This window comes from Galeopterus variegatus, unplaced genomic scaffold (genome assembly GCF_000696425.1).
Source record: "Galeopterus variegatus unplaced genomic scaffold, G_variegatus-3.0.2 Scaffold839, whole genome shotgun sequence".
NCBI classification, from domain to species: Eukaryota; Metazoa; Chordata; class Mammalia; order Dermoptera; family Cynocephalidae; genus Galeopterus; species Galeopterus variegatus.
In genome coordinates, this window is record NW_007726950.1 from 253,255 (window position 1) to 254,949 (window position 1,695).

The following is a 1,695-nucleotide window of genomic DNA, read 5'->3' on the forward strand; positions in this document are numbered from 1 at the left end:
TGAGGGATCATGTGCTTGTGTGAGAGAGAAAGATGTGCACTGGGGTCCGGCCCTGCCACTGCCACTGAAATACAGTCTTCATAAAGCCGGGCTATGGCTTTCCCTTTGCCGTCTTCTCCCATTCTTCATTCTTCAAGTCTCAGAAGTCTTAGAAGTCACTTTCCTGTAGTCAACTCCAGCTGTCCCCCACCCACACTCACTGGGCTGGGTGTCCCTCCGAGGTGTCCCTCTTCCCCAGCACCTTTGCTGCACCCATCTCTGCACCTAGCAGGCTCTGTGGTGATGACCTGTTTCCATTTCTGAAGCCCCCTCTGGGCTGCAAGGGTTGGGATCTCAGGTGGATCTGGATCACCTCCTGTGCCCTGACTCTAGCACAACATGTATTAAATGAATCGTCCTCCTTTTCCTTATCTCTAAGATGGGGGCATACTGTGATTTTACCATGTAGTTTTTATATCAGACTTATTAAATAAAGGTGCCACTGGGTTTTGCTGACATGTCTCAATGTAGGACATGTTGTCCTCTGTATTTCCGCCTGTGGATGGGCCCCCCAACCATTTTCTGGCCTTGGTGTAGTCTGTGAGCCTGGTCTAAGGGTTGTCTTGGGAGTTTTCATAGTAGGTTGGCTGAGTGTTCATGAACGTGGTCTTAGCTGACCGCCTAACAACAGGGCTTCGAGGTGAAGGTTCTTTGCTTCTGTCTTGCTTGCACCCAGATGGCCAGCCACAGGCCACACGTGACACGGTGGCTCTGCCTTCATGTGTGAATCTGCAGCAGTCGTGGAGCCCTGGTGTCACATATCTGCCTGCCCGCTGTGTAAGTGGGCGTGTCTGTGCACATGGCTGGGTGTACCTGTGTCAGAGCCAGCAAATGGTGGAGGAGTGGCCCTGGGTTTTCTGGACAGTGTGTCTCTGTATAGACTATGCGCGTACCTTAGTGAATGAGTGGTTTTCAATTCAGCAAATAATTATTGTGATCTTTGTGCTCTGCAAGAGCAGTATCACAGTCCTACAGGCAGGGAGCCTGGGGTGTGCATGTCTTACCTGTGTCTGCATTGTGTGTTCCCTCTGCGTGTCTTTGGAAATGCGTTCTTGGCACGTGTCTTGCGTTGACAAGGCGTTCGGTGTGTGCATGTCTGTGACAGTGCCTAGATCCTGTTTGCGGCTGCTTGCTTGTATTCCAGCTTTAATTGTGCCCGCAGTCAGGCTCTGCACGTGCGCCAGTCTCCATGCGCACGTCCCCGAGTGACCCGTGCGCGGTGTGCAGGGACCTCCAGGTCGTGTGCATTTTGTGTGCTCATGCCTGTCTCTGCACTAATGAACGCACCTCCACATGTCTGGGTGCACGTCCCTCTCCATGTGTGCACGTTCCGTGTGCACGCCGCCCATGTCTGTGTGCTGGAGCTTTTCACGAGCGCGCGCTCCAGCCCGCGGGCGGCCAGGGACCCGCGCTGGGCTTCACGCGCCCCGTGGGGCTAACCCCTCCTACCCCCGCGCCCCGCAGCGGGCCGCAGCGATTGGCCGCCCGCTCCGTCCCAGCCGTCACCCCTCCCTTCCCCCGCCACCCGCGCGCCCGCGGTCCCCGCTGTCCCCCGCGGTTCCGGCGAGGCCGCGCCGCGCTGCGCTCCGCTCCCATTGGCTGCGCGCGCCTTTGTGTGGCGGCAGCTGCGGCCCCAGCGCCTTTGAATGTCGAGAG